The following is a 21,034-nucleotide window of genomic DNA, read 5'->3' on the forward strand; positions in this document are numbered from 1 at the left end:
TTTGTTCAGGAAATTTTTTCCAGTGCCCATGTGTTCCAGATGCTTCCCTAGTTTTTCTTCTATTAGTTTGAGTGTGTCTGGTTTGATGTTGAGGTCCTTGATCCACTTGGACTTAAGCTTTGTACAGGGTGATAAGGATGGATCGATCTGCATTCTTCTACATGTTGCCCTCCAGTTGAACCAGCACCATTTGCTGAAAATGCTATCTTTTTTCCATTGGATGGTTTTGGCTCCTTTGTCAAAAATCAAGTGACCATAGGTGTGTGGGTTCATTTCTGGGTCTTCAATTCTATTCCATTGGTCTATCTGTCTGTCTCTGTACCAATACCATGCAGTTTTTATCACTATTGCTCTGTAATACTGCTTGAGTTCAGGGATAGTGATTCCCCCTGAAGTCCTTTTATTGTTGAGGATAGCTTTAGCTATCCTGGGTTTTTTGTTATTCCAGATGAATTTGCAAATTGTTCTGTCTAACTCTTTGAAGAATTGGATTGGTATTTTGATGGGGATTGCATTGAATCTGTAGATTGCTTTTGGTAAAATGGCCATTTTTACCATATTAATCCTGCCAATCCATGAGCATGGGAGATCTTTCCATCTTCTGAGGTCTTCTTCAATTTCTTTCCTCAGTGTCTTAAAGTTCTTATTGTACAGATCTTTTACTTGCTTGGTTAAAGTCACACCGAGGTACTTTATATTATTTGGGTCTATTATGAAGGGTGTCGTTTCCCTAATTTCTTTCTCGGCTTGTTTCTCTTTTGTATAGAGGAAGGCAACTGATTTATTTGAGTTAATTTTATACCCAGCCACTTTGCTGAAGTTGTTTATCAGCTTTAGTAGTTCTCTGGTGGAACTTTTGGGATCACTTAAATATACTATCATGTCATCTGCAAATAGTGATATTTTGACCTCTTCTTTTCCGATCTGTATCCCTTTGATCTCCTTTTGTTGTCTGATTGCTCTGGCTAGAACTTCAAGAACTATATTGAATAAGTAGGGAGAGAGTGGGCAGCCTTGTCTAGTCCCTGATTTTAGTGGGATTGCTTCAAGTTTCTCTCCATTTAGTTTAATGTTAGCAACTGGTTTGCTGTATATGGCTTTTACTATGTTTAGGTATGGGCCTTGAATTCCTATTCTTTCCAGGACTTTTATCATGAAGGGGTGTTGAATTTTGTCAAATGCTTTCTCAGCATCTAATGAAATGATCATGTGGTTCTGTTCTTTCAGTTTGTTTATATAATGGATCACGTTGATGGTTTTCCGTATATTAAACCATCCCTGCATGCCTGGGATGAAGCCTACTTGATCATGGTGGATGATTGTTTTGATGTGCTCTTGAATTCGGTTTGCCAGAATTTTATTGAGTATTTTTGCGTCGATATTCATAAGGGAAATTGGTCTGAAGTTCTCTTTCTTTGTTGTGTCTTTGTGTGGTTTAGGTATAAGAGTAATTGTGGCTTCATAGAAGGAATTCGGTAGGGCTCCATCTGTTTCAATTTTGTGGAATAGTTTGGATAATATTGGTATGAGGTCTTCTATGAAGGTTTGATAGAATTCTGCACTAAACCCGTCTGGACCTGGGCTCTTTTTGGTTGGGAGACCTTTAATGACTGCTTCTATTTCCTTAGGAGTTATGGGGTTGTTTAACTGGTTTATCTGTTCCTGATTTAACTTCGATACCTGGTATCTGTCTAGGAAATTGTCCATTTCCTGAAGATTTTCAAATTTTGTTGAATATAGGTTTTTATAGTAAGATCTGATGATTTTTTGAATTTCCTCCGAATCTGTAGTTATGTCTCCCTTTTCATTTCTGATTTTGTTAATTTGGACACACTCTCTGTGTCCTCTCGTTAGTCTGGCTAAGGGTTTATCTATCTTGTTGATTTTCTCAAAGAACCAACTTTTGGTTCTGTTGATTCTTTCTATGGTCCTTTTTGTTTCTACTTGGTTGATTTCAGCTCTGAGTTTGATTATTTCCTGCCTTCTACTCCTCCTGGGTGTATTTGCTTCTTTTTGTTCTAGAGCTTTTAGGTGTGCTGTCAAGCTGCTGACATATGCTCTTTCCTGTTTCTTTCTGCAGGCACTCAGCGCTATGAGTTTTCCTCTTAGCACAGCTTTCATTGTGTCCCATAAGTTTGAGTATGTTGTATCTTCATTTTCATTAAATTCTAAAAAGTTTTTAATTTCTTTCTTTATTTCTTCCTTGACCAGGTTATCATTGAGTAGAGCATTGTTCAATTTCCACGTATATGTGGGCATTCTTCCCTTATTGTTATTGAAGACCAGTTTTAGGCCGTGGTGGTCCGATAGCACGCATGGGATTATTTCTATCTTTCTGTACCTGTTGAGGCCCGTTTTTTGACCAATTATATGGTCAATTTTGGAGAAAGTACCATGAGGAGCTGAGAAGAAGGTATATCCTTTTGCTTTAGGATAGAATGTTCTATAAATATCCGTTAAGTCCATTTGGCTCATGACTTCTCTTAGTCTGTCTACATCACTGTTTAATTTCTGTTTCCATGATCTGTCCATTGATGAGAGTGGGGTGTTGAAATCTCCCACTATTATTGTGTGAGGTGCAATGTGTGTTTTGAGCTTTAGTAAGGTTTCTTTTACATATGTAGGTGCCCTTGTATTTGGGGCATAGATATTTAGGATTGAGAGTTCGTCTTGGTTGATTTTTCCTTTGATGAATATGAAGTGTCCTTCCTTATCTTTTTTGATGACTTTTAGTTGGAAATTGATTTTATTTGATATTAGAATGGCTACTCCAGCTTGCTTCTTCTGACCATTTGCTTGGAAAGTTGTTTTCCAGCCTTTCACTCTGAGGTAGTATCTGTCTTTGTCTCTCAGGTGTGTTTCCTGTAGGCAGCAGAATGCAGGGTCCTCGTTGCGTATCCAGTTTGTTAATCTATGTCTTTTTATTGGGGAGTTGAGGCCATTGATATTGAGAGATATTAAGGAATAGTGATTATTGCTTCCCGTTATATTCATATTTGATGTGAGGTTATGTTTGTGTGCTTTCATTCTCTTTGTTTTGTTGCCAAGACGATTAGTTTCTTGCTTCTTCTAGGGTATAGCTTGCCTCCTTATGTTGGGCTTTACCATTTATTATCCTTTGTAGTGCTGGATTTGTAGAAAGATATTGTGTAAATTTGGTTTTGTCATGGAATATCTTGGTTTCTCCATCAATGTTAATTGAGAGTTTTGCTGGATACAGTAATCTGGGCTGGCATTTGTGTTCTCTTAGGGTCTGTATAACATCAGTCCAGGATCTTCTGGCCTTCATAGTTTCTGGCGAGAAGTCTGGTGTGATTCTGATAGGTCTCCCTTTATATGTTACTTGACCTTTTTCCCTTACTGCTTTTAATATTCTTTCTTTATTTTGTGCGTTTGGTGTTTTGACAATTATGTGACGGGAGGTGTTTCTTTTCTGGTCCAATCTATTTGGAGTTCTGTAGGCTTCCTGTATGTCTATGGGTATCTCTTTTTTTAGGTTAGGGAAGTTTTCTTCTATGATTTTGTTGAAGATATTTACTGGTCCTTTGAGCTGGGAGTCTTCACTCCCTTCTATACCTATTATCCTTAGGTTTGATCTTCTCATTGAGTCCTGGATTTCCTGTATGTTTTGGACCAGTAGCTTTTTCCGCTTTACATTATCTTTGACAGTTGAGTCAATGATTTCTATGGAATCTTCTGCTCCTGAGATTCTCTCTTCCATCTCTTGTATTCTGTTGGTGAAGCTTGTATCTACAGCTCCTTGTCTCTTCTTTTGGTTTTCTATATCCAGGGTTGTTTCCATGTGTTCTTTCTTGATTGCTTCTATTTCCATTTTTAATTCCTTCAACTGTTTGATTGTGTTTTCCTGGAATTCTTTCAGGGATTTTTGCGATTCCTCTCTGTAGGCTTTTACTTGTTTATTAATGTTTTCCTGTGCTTCCCTAAGTGTGTTCAGGTCTTTCCTGAAGTCCTCCAGCATCATGATCAAATATGATTTTGAAACTAGCTCTTGCTTTTCTGGTGTGTTTGGATATTCCATGTTTGTTTTGGTGGGAGAATTGGGCTCCGATGATGGCATGTAGTCTTGGTTTCTGTTGCTTGGGTTCCTGCGCTTGCCTCTCGCCATCAGATTATCTCTAGTGTTACTTTGTTCTGCTATTTCTGACAGTGGCTAGACTGTCCTATAAGCCTGTGTGTCAGGAGTGCTGTAGACCTGTTTTCCTCTCTTTCAGTCAGTTATGGGGACAGAGTGTTCTGCTTTCGGGGGTGTGGTTTTTCCTCTCTACAGGTCTTCAGCTGTTCCTGTGGGCCTGTGTCTTGAGTTCACCAGGCAGCTTTCTTGCAGCAGAAAATTTGGTCTTACCTGTGGTCCCGAGGCTCAGGTTTGCTCGTGGGGTGCTGTCCAGGGGCTCTCTGCAGCGGCAGCAACCAGGAAGACCTGTGCCGCCCCTTCCGGGAGCTTCAGTGCACCAGGGTTCCAGATGGTCTTTGGCTTTTTCCTCTAGCGTCCGAGATGTGTGTGCAGGGAGCAGTCTCTTCTGGTTTCCCAGGCCTGTCTGCCTCTCTGAAGGTTTAGCTCTCCCTCCCACGGGATTTGGGTGCAGAGAACTGTTTATCCGGTCTGTTTCCTTCAGGGTCCGGCGGTGTCTGTGGCAGGGGTCCTGCCGCTCCTGGGCCCTCCCCCACGGGAGCCCAGAGGCCTTATACAGTTTCCTCTTGGGCCAGGGATGTGGGCAGGGGTGAGCAGTGTTGGTGGTCTCTTCCGCTCTGCAGCCTCAGGAGTGCCCACCTGACCAGGCGGTTGGGTCTCTCTCTCACCGGGTCTGGCCCTCATTCTTTAAATGCCGATAACAATAATATTTAGGCTATTCCCAAAGTAGGATATTTGATGATGGAATTATATATAAGGTATGTGACTAGTCATATCACATCTCTTTCAAGAGCCTACTTTGCACAGCTGTGAATTTTGGTTTATGTAAACACATAACTTCTTCTTTTTTTAAAGATAATTTATTTATTTTTATTTTATGTGCATTGGTGTTTTGCCTGTATGTTAGATTCCCTAGAACCAGAGTTGCAGACAGTTGCAGCTGCCATGTGGGTGCTGGGAACTGAACTTGGGTCCTCAGGAAGAGCATTCAAGGCTGTTAACCTCTGAGCCATTTTCTCTCCAGCATACGCATAACTTCTAAAAGAAGCGAAGAGGATCGTGACTCACACAGTCTCAAGGCTGAATGGGCTCTCATAGACCTTGAGGCTGGGAGATACAAGTTTCTGACCTGGATCTTGGCATGGAGATCTTGAGGCATAGTGGCTATGATTCCCAGGAGACTGAGGCAAGGAGATCTCTGAGTACAAGGTCATCTGAGACAAAACAAGTCCCAGATCCAGATCTCAGTGACCATCTCTCCAAGGAACCTTGGTCTTGTGTTCTGAGTGAGAATAGTGAGTCACTGTCATCATCGCTTGGGTTTGGAGCACCCCAATCCTGCGACCTCACCAGTGCCCCTGCTTCATCTGCAGCCTGACACCCCTTGACTTGGCTTAATTCTATCTCCTGCCTTCATAGCTCGTTTAGATTCTATGCTGAATTACACACATATTACCACAGAGAAGGCTTATCGTCTTGATCACTCGTGTTTATACTTCTCAGTGCTTTGTTTACTCACATGTTCCAAATTCCAAAGGAGTGCCTGATCCACAGAAATGTGCAGTAAATATTTACCAAAACTCAATTTGTTAAACGAATAGAATTCTAAGGCTATTCTCTACTCCCCTTTACTCCCAACACCGTTAATAAGGAGGCTGCCAAGTCTGGCTGCTCTTGAGAGTTGGTGGCACAAGAGTGCCATCTCCAGTACCCCAAAGCTTAGTTCAACCCAGATTTATTTCCAAGGAGATTGGAAACCTGCAAGTCATCTAAGGGCATACAGGTGTCTTCAAACATTTGTATTCTGACCTTCCTTCATTAGGGGCACACCTTACAGCTGTCTCCAGACTCTTATATATGCTCCAAAACCAAAAGGCAAGATACCATGCTAGATGTGCTTTTCTTCCTTTTTATATGTCTCTATTGTTCTTTCCATTAACAGTCTGTCTATGAATATAGCACTTCATGAGAACAAAACCCAGATATTCTCCATGTAAACAAACTGTCATCTGATTTCTCCTATTGCTTATTACCAGGTTCAAGACAGCAAGCCATACACTAAGTAGAAAGCAACAAAGGAGTGAGTCCCAAGGGGAGAAAGAGGGCATTCAACCCCTCTCTGGAGCTTGCTCTTGCTTTCTCCCTTTTATGCTTTGAGGAATTTACCAAAACAACACACCACGACCTCTCTGCTTTAAAAAGTTAACTATTATGATAAATGATGCTTACACTTAGAGTCAATATAGATTCCATTAACTCAGTCATAACCAATCAGCAGCCATGTTTACTTCATGGGGTGATGGATATCAGATTTGGACCCACTTGGAGGCAACTATGTTGATAAAGTGAAGGACGACAGAGAACTCTCAGATGTGTGTGATCGTTCACTTGCCTCAGGACTGACTGCTGCACATCTGTGCATGGCCACTCAGAACAATAACAGCAGCAACAACAACAACAACAACAACAACTATAGTGCACAGCTGTGCAGGTTGCCCCAGGCCCTGGCTTATTGTTCTTTGCTGTCCAGTCCTTCCCTAGTGGCTCAGAGCCCCCTATGTCGTTCCTGGAAGTGTTTAACCTACGAGATGGAGATGCATTCTCCCTCAGCCCTAAATGTTCATTGTTCTTTGTGCACATTGAAATTAGGATGTAAGAACAACAAGACCTTCACACAGATTCAATCCGTGCTTTCAGGCGGCCCCGCATTTTACTAAGGGCACACGCAAGTCAGAACCAGTTGCTATTTGTAAGTCTCCAGAAGTAGAGGCCAGACTTTAAGTGAGTAGATATGTGTAGTGGCTGCTCCTGGTTGTCAGCCTGACTCTATCTGGGATGAACTGCAATCCAGAATTGGAAAGCTCGCCTGTGATCCAGACCTTGAGGCTGGGAGATACAAGTTTCTGACCTGGATCTTGGCATGGAGATCTTGAGGCACAGTGGCTATGATTCCCAGGAGACTGAGGCAAGGAGATCTCTGAGTACAAGGTCATCTGAGACAAAACAAGTCCCAGATCCAGGCGTGGGGGTACACACCTTTAATCTGGGACACACCGTCTGCTGGAGACATAAGGACATTGGACATCTTCACTGCTTGCCTTGTGGGACTGAGCAACTGCTAGATCCTTGGACTTCTATTCACAGCTGCTGCTGACTACAGCCCTTAAAGTCATCAACAAATTCCCTTGCTATATAGAGACTACCCATGAGTTCTGTGACTCTAGAGAACCCTGACTCATACAATATGCTAACATATCATAAGAGCTGCACAAAGCCTAGCACCTGGGGCTTTTCATTAGCATCCACGTAGATAGATATATAAAAGTAATAAAGGGAAGCACCTCAATTGTTTCGACCCCCGAAACTACTTAGGGCTTTCCACAATTCTAACAATCACCCAAATTATTGTTTATAGAAATGAGTCCTGGATCTATAATTTCAGACTTAGAGTTTCTTTCCCATGGGTCAATTCAAAATTATTGAGCAGACTAAGTAAACATTAATTATTCCGTTAGATAATTTAACTTTATGTTTTGTAGCAGGTAGACCAAAATTTTAACTAGAGGCGGCTTACCTTTCTTAAAGAAATGTACTGCGAAGTTTGTCAGACCATGAGCCTGCCCTTTTTAAAACAGTGGCTACTCTTTTCTTTTTATAAACTAAACTTAGGTCTTTTTTTTTAACTTATTCACTTTACATCCTACTCACTGACCCCTTCCCTGGCCACACATGCATACCTGCCCACAATCCTTCCCCCATCCCTCATCCCCCATTCTCTATTCCCCATCTCCCTTCTCTGACCAGGTGGGTGAGGATATATTCTTCTAGCTGAGCTGTCTTGTCTGGCCTCAGTGGGAGATGAAGTGCCTAGCCTCACAGTGGCTATTCTTCAAAGGCCAGAACCCACGGGTTGAAGGACCTGCACACCTACAGGGAGCTCTGTGGGTCAAAAAAGTTAAGAAGCACTGTGCGCTGTGACTTGACAGTACTTCGTTCATGGTAACTGGCTTTTCCATGCTTTCTGTCAGAGATATTATGTTGAACAATATGTTGATGGGAAATGACTTACCAGACCCCCAAATTTATAAAAGTCTGACATGCCCTTTTGTCTGAGATTGGTTCTAACGCTTTGCTTCAATTGGGATTCTGCATGTCTAAACGCTAGGTCCTTGCCCCCAGTTGGTTTTGATCCATCAATGAAGATGCCAGTGGCTAATGGTTGGGCATGGGGCCAGGATCCCTTAGAGTTGTGTGGGTGAGGATGAAGAGGAACGGGAGAGAATCTCCATGACTCAGCGTGGAAGGATGGGACGTAGGAGCAGCAGGAGAGAAAGCCAATCAGTGATGTGAGATTTCAGGTAAGCGGCCACTGGCCATTTCTCCAGTTGAGCTTGGGAAAGCAGGGGAAGGTTTAGGAGTGCCCAGCCTTTGAGGTAGCGAAGGCGTTTTAAAAATGAGCTAATGTGTGAGTGCGTCTCTCATCCTCAGATCCAAAGATGGCTCCCGGGCAGGCGCGCGCGCAATCTGCTGCACAAAGCGGTATAGCTGAAACTCACCGCAACACCCTTTGTCTTTGAGTTTCTCTAGGAACTCTTTCAGGAGATACTGGTCTTGGCTCCCCCTACTAGCCCTCTCATGATTCCTATCCATCCTTCCTATTCTCCCTCTTAATAAAACACCTCTCTATGCTTTCAAGTGAAGCCTCTCCTTCCCAGCGATCCTGCCGGTAAACCTCTATCTCTGAGAATATTTCCGTCACGATTCATAACAAAAGCAAGATTACAGTTAAGAAGTAGCATCCAAAATAATGTTATGGCTGGGGTCATCATAACACGAGGACCCGTATTAAAAGGTTGCAGCATTAGGACGGTTGAGAACCACGGCTTTACAGCCATATCCTGGTTCGTTTTATTGACTTGACACAAGCGAGAGGGACACTTAAGAAGAGGGAACCTCGGGGCTGGGGATTTAGCTCAGTGGTAGAGCGCTTACCTAGGAAGCGCAAGGCCCTGGGTTCGGTCCCCAGCTCCGGAAAAAAAAAAAAAAACCGAAGAGGGAACCTTAATGAAGAAAATGCCCCTACCAAATTGTTGTGGGTAGTTTATTGATTTTCTTGGTTAATTGTTGGTGTAGAAAGTTCCAGCCCACTGTGGCAGTTTCCACCCCTGAGAAGGTGGTCCTGGGATGTCGCCAAAATCAAACTGAGCAAGCCGTGAGGAATAAGTCAGTGAGCTGAGTTCCTCTGCGGTGTCTGGTTAGTTTCTGTCTCCAGGTTCCTGCGCTGAAAGTCTACCCTGAGCTGTCTCAGTGCCAGAGCATGACCTGAGAATTTTAAGCCGAAATAAACCCTTTCTTATCTAAGCTGCTTTTCTTTCGGTCACAGCATTTTACTCCACCAATAAAATCCCTAACTAAGACAGGCCCCGTCGTGCTTAGTCTCCCCAACACACTACCACTTTCTGCCTGATATTCTCCTCCCCGCCTTAAGGCCTGACCAGAATTTCCAGGTCCTTTCTTCTGAAGAGAATAGTACATCAGCTTCCTTTCTTGGACCAACAAAAGCTGTAGTGTTTATTATCACCCTCCTTATCATATTTACCAACGCTTGAGGACAAATACAAAGTTGAAGTTTTCCTGTATGTCTGGAGATGACTTTAGTAAAATGTTAGCCCGTTCTTGCATCTGTAAATATACCCAATCACTCATACCGCGACTGCTCTATAGCACACTTGAGTACAATTGCACACAGCTAAATGTTTCTTTGATGGCCAAGGCGCTTAGGAAGATTTTTAAACTTCCAAGTATTATCATTGAATCTTAATACAGAACTTCGAATCTGTTGCCAATTGTGTGTGTGTGTGTGTGTGTGTGTGTGTGTGTGTGTGTCCGTGCACGCTGTTGGCAGTTAAATGACTGTATCTTTTAAGTTTAAAATACACATATCGAACACACCACTTTCTTCACTACCTAGAATACAGCACAAGAATTTAGAATTAGAGATGGGAGGGATGAATGTCTATTCACTTACGGAGGAACTAACTCTTAACGAAGGAATGCCAGTTTTGAAATGAAAATTAGGCTGGTGGGAAAACCACTCTCCAGAGCTCCATTCCAAACCCTTGGCTAGGGCAGCAATCCAATCCGTGTGTCTTTGCATTAAGCTAACAAAGTAGGTGTCACCTGTTCATTGGCAGAATGATTCTGACTGCAAAAGAGGCTTGGGATGGAATGCAAGCTCCCAGCACACATCATCATCAGTCCTAATGCCTCCTTCAGTTCCTTACGCCCATCCCTATCTTCCTCTCCTACTTTGTTAAGGCACTAGTTAAAAACAGTGACTGGGGAAAACTGTGGGATGTGCAACAAGGCCCTGTGACTACCTGCTGGTGACCTGGAGTCCTGGTGACGGGGAGTGGGTCTCATTTCTGTGTGATGATCTCCTATGTCAGTATTACTGACACTTTCTGGAATCAATTCTGTTATTAATTTCTACTATTTTTATCAACCACTATGTTTCCACTCGAATCTCATGTTGCTTCTATCTTCAGATGATAAACCCTTTAAACCAGTATGTTTGAGCAGCCATTGTGAAGACCAAAGGAAGCCATTCTGTTCTCCATGGTGGTGCCTGCCATATACTGTCAGAACACAGCCTGGCCTCCTGTCAGGAGGAGGGAAATCCGCATGGAATCATATAAAGACCCAATTCCTTTTAAATGCTGGGGTGTGTGTGTGTAGGTGTGTGTGTGTGTGTGTGTGTGTGTGTGTGTGTGTGTGTGTGTAGGATGTAGGATTCAAGGTCCTTTCTTCTAATAAACTGAATCATCTGAAGGGAATGGTGTGTCAGCTTCCTTTCCTGGACCAATGAAAGTTGTAATATTTATTATTATCATTATTGTTACTGTCAGTGGACATGTAAACTGATACAGCAACTACAAAAGCCAGTACAGGGGTTCCTTAAAAAAAGGGTAGAGTCTGTCGACCCACGCCTGAGAATATATTTGAGGAAATGGAATGACCCCCTCTCCCGTGTTGGCAGTTTTCATCTGCATAGCAACTCACAGCTGGGGATAGAGTATTCCAAGTTCACATTCAGAGAATGCCACTCAGGCGGGGGGAGTCATGACACATCTGTGATCTGTTCACACGTATGTGCAGGATCAAATTATTGGTGGCAACCACACTCCTTGGGAAGTCCATGAGGCATGAGTTCATGGCAAGAATACTGTCCAGAAAGACCCAGACTCTGCTCACCTGGGCAACAGAACAGCTGCTGAAATTACGTGTGGGTGGTGAGTGTGATGGTTTGCACATGCTTGGCCCAGGAAGTCGCACTATTAGAAGGTGTGGCCTTGTTGGAGGAAGTGTGTCACTGTGGGCTTGGACTTGGAGACCCTTCTAGCTGCCTGAGGATGCTTGGTCTGTTCCTGGCTTCCTTCCGTTGAAGATGTAGAACTCAGCTCCTCCTGCACCATGCCTGCCTGGATGCTGTAATGCTGCCATGCTCCGGCCTTAATGATGATGGACTGAACCTCTGAACCTGTAAGCCAGCCCCAATTAAATGTTGTCCTTTATAAAACTCATGTTGGTCATGGTGTCTGTTCACAGCAATAAGACTCTAACTGAGACAGTGAGGGACGACAGTGTCTGTGGTCAAAGGCAAAAACAACTGTGAAAAACACTGACGCTCCATGAGCCCAATGTTCTTTCCTGTGGGTGCTATGACATCACTTCCCGTAAGGCCCTGATGTTGAACACGTTGGGTATTGTTTGACAAGTTCAGGCCAATGCTATGTGCTTGCGAACTTGACTTGTACAGCTAGATTTTCCAGAATTTCCTTTGCATGATGGAGACCAAAAAGGTAAGTGAGTGACAGGGGTCACAAGTTAACAAGAAAAAATCAGAAGCTAGGTAATAAAAGGTGTCTAACCAACTCATGAATGCTGTTTTCCTGGTGATTCGCATGCAGATCTGAGGTTCCTGTGCAGGGGAGATCGGTCCTTGTTTGCAGCCTTACTGCAGCAGTTCTGAGAGCAGCTACCCCTGCCTGACCACCTATCCACCCTGCCTCCAGACCTTCTCTCAGAAACCTGCAAGTGGCTTCTCCGAGTCCGTAGATCCTTCCCCGGACCTCTCAGCTGAGCCAGGGACACAGTTGCAGGGACAGAGGTAACTGCACTGTAGGTCAGTTTTCACCAAACCATTTACGTTCTCCCTGAGTGAGGATTAATTTGGTTTGTGTCCTGCTTTTTGGCTCTTCCAACTTCCCAGTTCTGTACAGATTCAGGAGATATTCTTCCTCACCTACGTTAGATCATCAAAATCAACGTAAACATATTGGAGTAGAAAGCAGACCACACAGAAAACTCCCGGCAGGCCCTGGGTGCTCCGGGTGGATTTGGGCCAGGCAGCTCCAACCCTTTTGTGCATATTTGACCAGAGAACCTGAGGAGCAAAGGAAACAACAGTCTCACGCCTCACACTTTCTAGATGCAAAGTCAGCAGAGTTCCCTGACAGGCATGAAGGTTTCTGAATACCAAACAGCCTTTCATCAAGGTGCCGAGCGTTCCCACGGCGTCTACATTTCATGGCTGTGCTGGGTGATTTAGGATGGCCTCTGCGGGATGTGTTGAAAATAAACAAAAGGAAAGAAATTTTTTTACTGATATGTGAGGTGTGCTTTAAGCGTGAAAATACTAAATAAGAAATAAATACCAGTACTCAGAAGGATGAAGTAAACATTCTGCAAGATGTTTTCTCAGGTGGCTGAGAGGAGGAGCTCAGGGGTTCTATTTTTCCAGGTTTGGGAGTCTTCCTCAGGTCATTCCATGCATACACATACATACATGCACATGCACATACACAGGAGCACATATATGTGCACACATGCCAAATTTGCACATACACATGTGTGTGTGTTTGTGTTTGTGTGTGTGCATATATGTGTGTGTGTGTGTGTATGTGTGTGTGTGTGTGTGTACATGTACATTCAACACCAATTTCCTAGAAATTAAGTTAGAATTAGCTAAAACTAATTTATGGGATCATGTGGGGGCTTTTCCAGATCATTCCAGAAGTTGGGGGAGGCAGACAGGAGGATGAGTTGCATGGACAGGAGGTACACGAAAAGAAATCTTTCTTTAATTTCTTCCATTTTTCTCAGCTTTTCTTTCTTCACTAGTTTATGAGGCTTCCCTTTGAGAGCATGTGTTTCATAGAATTAAATTATACTGCCATGATAGGAAACTCTTGTTTGGGCCTTTTGCCCATGGTATCTTTCGAAATGGGCAGCTTCTTTGCCCCGTTTCCAACACGTTCTGCTGTTTAGAAGCCGTTGGTCACATGATTTACATTGGCATCCACCCTAACACCTCTCGAATCGTAATTAGACCCGATGATCACTTCTTATCTGCTCGTTTCAGTGTGCGTATTTTTAAGTTCTTGTTTCTGCTCATCTGTTCTGTCTACTTCACACGGGCCTTCGGAGATCCACTATTTGACAGCAGAGGTTATTTCTTTGTTGTGGACGGTAGGCATGGCAACCAGAGTTTGCTTACGTTAGGGGAGGGCTCTCTGAGCTATCCTCCCTCAGCTGTGAAGTTTTGAACTGGTGGAAATCATGTGAATATGCACGAAAGGTAATTAAGATGATTAACAGGTCTTTCAGGGTGCCTGTCACTAAAAAGTGAAAAGTGCAGGAACTTAACAGTTGAATAGTGTAGGATTGTCTCTCACTTTAATCCTACCTAAAATGTTCAGTAGCTACATTTGCAACCACAGCTCAGCTTTGGCGCCTGCACAGCTTATGTGCTGGGTAGTCTTTTTCCAACACTATGTTATAGTTTCCTGGCAGCTCAGGATCCTCATTAGGGTATTGTCACCGACTCCTCCACAGTGGTCACCTGCTGGACTTCTATGGGCCTTAGCTTCCCTGAGTGGAACATAGCGGGAGGAGGCACAGAAGCAGACTATCTTGGCTGTCTACAACCATCTCAAACTTGACTGTGATAACAAGTCAGTCACTAAGTAGCTTATCATTACTCCACATACCAAATCTTTTCCTGTGACTGTGAGTAGCATCTTCTCTATCCTGGGTTTTCATGCCAGTTTGGGACATTTCTTGGTGTGTTGTTTTTATACTCCTGTGTTTGCTGGGTCTATTCATCTCCACTGTGGATACACACATGGACATGGATAGGGTATACATAGCATAATGCCGGGTTCTTTTTATATACTCCTGAGTAGGTATCTCATCACTGAGATGTTAAGTAGATGTCATATAAACCTCATGTATAAGTGGTTTATACATAACATGGATACAGGTTGTTTATACACACTTTAGACATGTGAGGTTTAGACAGTGTTATGTAGTACTTTCTTCCCAGTAAAATGCTTCATCTCCCAAGAAAGGTCCTTAAGACAGAAAATGAGCAACTCAGAATAGCCTCAGGAAGTCCCTGAAACTGAACACATTCACTAATCCCCTCCTTCCCAGTAAATAGAAAAACCGTGGAGAGTCACTCTAAGACAGGACAAGCTGCAAAGTTTCTAGCCACTTAGAAAAAGCAGAGAGGCTACCAAGGCTGCATGGAAAGGGCTTTGTCTAACCAAGTTACCTGAAGACACTTCCTATCCCATCAAGATACCTGAAGACAAGTGTGCTACAGGTTTCCAATTTTGTGAGCCCATGTTGGTGGTGATGTGGGCCAATGTGAACTTTGGTAATATGACTGTCTTTGAGTCATTTTAAGTAATCCCATACCAAATTCCTGTAAGTAAACCCAGTAAAACTCATTAGTTAACCAAGTTTAACTTTAATGGTATCCACATTTCGGTCATCCTGGGATCCCTTTCTGGAGCAAGAAGACAGGCCTATTGTGTCCCAGGAAAAATTGTCACATGATATTTAGATGCAAATGGCTTATACACACCTTAGACATCCATGGTTTAGGTACTTCATGGATGTAGGTTGTTTACGTATCCCTTAGATATGTAAGGCATGCACTGACTATAGCTGTAGGTGATGTACGCACATCATGATTGAACGAACATGCTTTATCTAAATGCCTCAGTTGTCTGAGGTTACAGACTCTATAAACTTTCATCACACCTGTTGAAACAGTGTTGTGCACTGTTCCTTCAAATTGCTTTTCTGTTCTCCTTTTACTCCTTTGTTTCAGGAGTAAAACTCCTCAATTCTACAGTAGGCTGGTTATTTTAATATTATTATTTAATTATCAATTCTTCTGTGTGTGTGTGTGTGTGTGTGTGTGTGTGTGTGTGCTAGTTTTCTTACTGTTCCTTAAGCCATGACTTTTTATGCAAAGTCCAGATTATCGAATTGACCCACGCTGAATGTGCTATGCTCCCAGCCAGGTGACCCTCATCACAGCTCGATCTAAGCTCCCCTTTGTGTCTGAAAAGTACTTCTACATTAGCCAATGCTGCCTCTTTCTCATTCGCTTGCTGTTGCCAGCCTCACATTAATTATACTCACTGTGTCTAAGTTAGATTCAACAGAAGATAATGGACATTCTCTGCTCTGAGATGGCTCCTTTCACCTACCACTTCCATGTTTAGCTATGGCACAGCAGGGATTGTTACCTCACTACTTCTTGGTTGCCAAGTCATGCTTCATTCATGGATACTTCACCATCATTACTTATGTCTGATCACTATTAAAGCTGTTTTCATCTTTCAACTATGAGGAATGACAGTGCTGCTAACACTGGAATGCTGACACTGGAATGCTGACACTGGAATGCTAACACTATAATGCTGACACTGGAATGCTAACACTGAAATGCTGACACTGGAATGCTGACACTGGAATGCTGACACTGGAACATACCCTCTTGTCTGTGCTTGTATGCCTTCCTCCAGGCTGGATATGGATATACATAGAAGGGAACTGAAGAGCCTTGCGGTAGCTTTGTGGTAAGCATTTTTAGCATATGTTGACTGGTTCCAAAGCACAGTTCCTGTCCTGATCTCTGTGTTTTCTCTAGACCTTGTCATTTCTGTCTTACTCTATGCACATCTCTGGATATTAAAAAAAAAAATCAAAAAGGTATGCCAATGCTCTGATGGGCACTCTTACTTACACCAATTGTCCAGTCAGATGAGTTTTACACGGGGTATGGTTCACATTCGACCTTCCACATGGTCATTCCAGCAGCAACAGGGAATTGGACTTTCCCCACCACGTTGACTATGTATCCATTTCAAAGGTGGACTGCCTTGACCATAAGCGTCTGAGTACATTTTAATATTGAGTTGGGTATTTAGCTCAATCTGAGATTTTTTTTCCTGATACATTCCATATTCTCATCCTACTACATGGGATGTACTTTAATTTATTTGTAACCCATTACATTTCTTCCAACCGTGTACTTCAGTTTGCAGTGAGCAATCCTTCTGCTTCTTCAGCCAAATTTACTACCCACAGTTTACCATTTTTGGTTGGAGTGGGAATAGATCTGCTCTTAATTTTATTATCAGGTTCTGGCATAAAGAGACTATTTTCATTAGTTGATTGATTGCCAAACTTCCCACTTACCTAAACACTTTAGTAGACTTCTTAGGACTGTTGTCACACTAGACTATATTGATTTTATACAGAAATAACTTTGCTTCTACTTTTATTTTCAAAATTATTTTCCTCATACTTATATCTCTGTGTGTGTATATATATGTGTGTGTGTGTGTGTGTGTGTGTGTGTGTGTGTGTGTGTGTGAGTGGGGCAGGGGAGGGTGTATCACAGAACAATTTACATGAATATGAATCAGCCCTTACTTCTTGTCTAATTTCTTCTTTTCCAGTTGTCCTAGCAGGAATATTTATTGAGCACAGTGCAAAGCAAACACGCTGAGACAGAAGATGCTGTCAGCGTCAGAAGCTGATCTTCTGCTGAAACTCCCAGGCTTCCGCATCTGTTGCCAGCAGTGAGATTTTCCAAGGATGGTCTTTATCATGCAAAAGAAAACATGTTATGTAGCTAGGTCTTTGACTCTTTCATCATCATAGGGTGTCGGACTAAGGCTTTATTTCTTTTACATCCTGTCCCTCACCCTAGTAGCTTTAAGTTTATTTCTATTCTATTACTATAATAGGAATACATTATATTATGTAAATGGTCTTTCAGGCATATCGCCAACCTTCCATTCTTGTGACACCTTCCCTTACCATATTATAATTCCCTCCATATTGTTGCCAGGATCTACTTAATGGGAGCCTACAGAGAGCGCCTATTCGCACAGCATAGTGGTATGTGCATTTTTTTCTGTGATGCCATCATCATGTTTTGATATCAAGACTATTCTGGTCATACAGAATACATTAGGGAGAAGCCCTTGGCATTTGTGCAGAGACTGTGAAATATCAAAATTAGACTTCTCAATACATGCAGGTAAGATACCCATACACGTAAAATAAAATTAACAATTATTTTCAAGCATATTAAAAAAATGAAATGTCCATATCCTTCTAGTCAAAAGACAAATGTCTCCCATTCAAGTATAAAACAGACCCAATTCTGCTTAGCTCCTGAGATCAGATATGAGGCATATTCGGGGTGGTGATTTTCAATTCGCACATCTCTTTGATGGCTTGGATTACCGGACAATCCATCAAGAATAAGCCAACCTTAGCCAGCTCCTCCCCCAAGCTACAGCTGCAGTGCAGTCGTTTCGTATGTAAAAACCAGGCCTTACTTTTAAACTCACAAAACAAGTCTCAAGGTAATAACAAACTCAAGCCTCCATGATGTTGTTATTAACTAAAAATTTACTTTTACTTTCTGTTCTGCTATATTTAGTGTATCCAGTTTTACATGGAGTCTTTGGTCCACTTGGACTTGAGTTCTGTGCAGGGTGATAGATATGGATCTATGTGCACTGTTCTCCTGCAGAGAAATCCAGTTGGACCAGTACCAATTGTCGAAGATGCTTTCTTTTTTTCATTGTATGGTTTTGCCTTCTTTGTCAAAAAATCAAGTGTCCACAGGTGTGTAGGTATATTTCAGAGTCCTCTATTTGATTCTATTGATCAATCTGTTCCTATACCGAGAACATACAGTTTTTATTATTATTGCTCTGTAGTACAGCTTGAGATCAGGGATGGTGTCCTCCCAAAAATCTCTTACTGCTCATGATTGTTTTAGCTATCCTGTTTTGTTTGTTTATTTGTTTGTTTGATTTTCAATATGAAATTGAGAAATATTAGTTCAAGTCTGTAAAGAATTGTGTTGGAATTTTGATGGGAATTGCATTGAATTTGTAGATTGCTTTAGGTATGGTGGCCATTTTCACTGTTACTCCGACAAACATCTTCCCATCTTTTGATATCTCCCTCAATTCCTTTCTTCGGAGACTCGAAGTTCTTGTCATACAGGTCTCTGCCACTTGCTTGTTAGAGTTACTCCAAGATATTTCATACTATTTGTGGCTATTGTAAAGTGTGTTTTTTCCCTAATTTCTTTCTTGGCTCATTTATTGTTTGTATAAAGGAGGGCTACTGACTTTTTTGGGTTAATTTTATACCCAGCCACTTTGCCAAAGGTGTTTATCAGTTGTAGGAGTTCTCCAGAAGAATTTGGAGGCTTGCTTATGTATATTATTATACAGTCTGAGAATAGCTATACTTTGACTTCTTACTTTCCAATCTGTATCCCTTTGATCTTGTTCAGTTGTCTTACTGCCGTAACTAGGGTAGTACTTCAGGTACTATAGTGAGGTGATAGGGAGAGGGTGGACAGCCTTATCTTGTCCCTGATTTTAGTGGCATTACTTTAAATTTCCCCAAGACTTATAACATGAAGGTGTGCTGTATTTTTGTCAAAGGCCTTTTCAGCATCTACTGAGATGATCATTGGGAGGGTCTATATATGTGGACATTTCATTACTGGGGCATGGGGAATGAAAACTTGCTCGGGAGGTCTGGAAACTGTTGCTGAGGAAGTAGCTAAGGAAGTCTAGAGACTGATGCTGACCCATTGTCCTTGGCTCAGGCCAAGTGGCAGGGCAGCTTCTGAGGCCTGGGCTTACCTGAAATTACCCAGTTCTTGGAAACAGAGATTTAGGCCTAGGCTCTTTAACTGCCAATTTGAAGCCTGCCATGGCATCAGCCCAGCCTTTTCATCATGAAAAGAACAAGAAAGTGGGGAACTGCCCTGAACTCACTGGAGCTCCCAGGAGACGTCTTCTTAGATAGAACACCAATGGCTCAGGCTAAGATCAACAATTGATAAACGGGACCTCATGAAACTGAAAAGCTTCTGTAAGGCAAGACACCATCAATAGAGCAAACCAGCAGGCTACAGATTGGGAAAGAGTTCTTCACCAACCCTACATCTGACAGAGGGCTAATATTCAAATTTTAAAACAAACTCAAGGAATTAGACACCAACATTCTACATAACCCAATTAAAAAAATGGGGTACAGAGCTAAACAGAGAACTCTCAACAGAGGAATCATGAAGCACTTAAAGAAAGATCAACATCCTTAGTCATCATAAAATGCCAATCAAATCAACCCTGAGATTCCACCTTATGCTCATCAGAATAACTAAGATTAAAATCTCAAGTGACAGCACATGTTGGTGAAGTTGGAGCACAGGGAATACTCTTCCACGGCTGGTGGGAGTGCAAACTTGTACAACCACTTTGGAGGACCAGGAGAAGGTAGGGCAATGAATGGGACGTAAGGTGAATAAATCAATTAGTTAATGGAAAAAATTACTTTTACTATTCCTTTACTTAATAGACCTTGCCTTCCAATGACTGCTCTCAGTAACTAAGCACCTTTGTCTCGTGATAAATGATTGGATGTTACCAGATGAAAGAAAAAAAAATAGTTTATGTAAGTCATGAAGGCCTAGGGGTGTGGTATATGATGAGTGAATACAAATTGCAAAGGTCTGAGGAAATGATTTAAGGAGTGTAAAGGATGCTAAAACTTCAGAGCTCTAGGTTTGACACTCACCGGGGGATTTCTGATAAACTATTCATCTAGCGTTGCTGAAGCTCTGCTTACTGTCACCACAGTCAGAGGCTCAGAAATGTTTCCTTTGCTTGTTTTCTAAACACAGATTTAAAAGTGCTTCTCACTTGACACACTAGGATGGGAGGATACCCAGGGGTTCCCCACCAGCTCAGAGGAGACGAAGAGGGGGCATAAAGGATGGATTGTGAGAGGGAATGACTGGGAGATGGGCAGTGAGTGGGATGTAAAGTGAATAAGTAAAATAATAATAATAATAATAATAATAATAATAATAATAATTAAAAATAATAGATTACCATATCAGGGAAGTAAGAAAACAAATGAAATTTTTTTTAAAGTGCTTCCCATTGAGCTGTAAACACTCCTGTCCAATCTACACTCACCCAGGCCCAATTCTATCACACTGACATTCTTCAAGCTCGGCTTTACTCAGGCTCAAAGGTTTGGGTGTCCTCCAGCTGTTCACAGACACTCCTTGGCTGCTTTCCCTACACAGACATACAGTGAAGATTATGGACACTGGTCCTGCTAATATATCTAAGACGTTTATCTCTTTTTGTAAAATTTTTAAAATTTGCATAAGTTTAAGGCAGTTACGACTTGGATTCATCTAAACAGGTCCAGTAGACACCAGGATCCTTTGCCTGAATATTCCTGTCAATTAGCTTAAGTTTTTCTGTCTACAGCCTGCCCCTGAGGGTGGGCTCTTTCCTTCCCCTGGTCTTGGGGTTCCTTTTCACTCCCTACCTCAACCCACCAGGACCACGAGTCAGGCCCAGAAGATTCAAGTGTACAACCAATATAAAGATTTTTCCCTTAAGCTCCTTAACTTTACAGTCTGTCCCTAGTCTGTATCTATCCCAGTAGATTTCCACTCTG

The 21,034-nt window shown here is 42.2% G+C and overlaps 1 protein-coding gene and 1 long non-coding RNA gene across 1 annotated transcript; both read left to right on the forward strand.

The window, feature by feature from the left end:
- Erich1 (glutamate-rich 1) overlaps positions 1-21,034 on the forward strand; it is a gene marked incomplete at its 5' end in the record, with an annotated part of 52,793,804 nt that overhangs the window by 51,440,883 nt on the left and 1,331,887 nt on the right.
- On the forward strand, positions 15,791-17,153 carry LOC120097554 (uncharacterized). Its single transcript, XR_015640074.1, has 2 exons — positions 15,791-16,089; positions 16,975-17,153. It is a non-coding gene; the product is annotated as an uncharacterized LOC120097554 (long non-coding RNA).

The sequence above is a fragment of the Rattus norvegicus genome, chromosome 16 (assembly GCF_021556685.1).
Source record: "Rattus norvegicus strain SHRSP/BbbUtx chromosome 16, alternate assembly SHRSP_T2T, whole genome shotgun sequence".
In the NCBI taxonomy this organism is placed as follows: Eukaryota; Metazoa; Chordata; class Mammalia; order Rodentia; family Muridae; genus Rattus; species Rattus norvegicus.